Source organism: Meriones unguiculatus, chromosome 2, assembly GCF_030254825.1.
Source record: "Meriones unguiculatus strain TT.TT164.6M chromosome 2, Bangor_MerUng_6.1, whole genome shotgun sequence".
In the NCBI taxonomy this organism is placed as follows: Eukaryota; Metazoa; Chordata; class Mammalia; order Rodentia; family Muridae; genus Meriones; species Meriones unguiculatus.
The window spans coordinates 106,441,813-106,442,570 of NC_083350.1; positions in this window are offsets into that span (position 1 = coordinate 106,441,813).

Here is a 758-nt window from a genome sequence, read left to right on the forward strand (position 1 = left end):
GGCTACAGTGGACCTTAGAGATCAACCATTTACTTCGATTCTCACATCAAGAAATGGAAATCTGTGGCAGGAGTCATTGGGATACAATAGCCATGGTAGGCCTAGGATAGATACCTATGAATAGTTCCTATTTATTTATTTATTTATTTATTTATTTGCACATTTTTATTATCTCACTGCTCTTTCACTGACTCGGCTAATGCTCCTGGCAACATCCTCATCCTTTGTCCATCGCCTTATACTTTCACAACATCCACGTAACAAAACAAAATGGTTATTATTAGTATCCGGTCAGCTTGAGGAAAATCAGCCCACTGGGAAGGTTATCCTACTTTCATTCCTGTTCTCTCTGACATATGATTGCTACTGAAATTTGACAGTTCCTCAGTCCCATGACCTTCCATATGCCAGCACTTGTGATTCAAACCTTTCTACACTTCTAAAATAGTAAGCTGTCATGGAACCTTGAACCTACTTCACAATAGGAAACATTAGAAACTCTGCTTTTGTCTAGTTAACTTCCAAAGTTAGATACTGTCTCTATTTCTTCCATTATAAGGAGTCCAATCCCAAATGCAATGTTACTTATTTAAGCCTAGTCCTCATGTTCACTGGCATGTTTCACATCTCCAGCTTTCCCTGGGTGTTTGATTTAAAACACTCCCTTTTCCCCAGGTTTTCACCAAGATCACCATCACTGTCTATTCTTCATAATTATTTAAACCTATTCAAGCATCCTCACCTCTCTGATGGCTCTG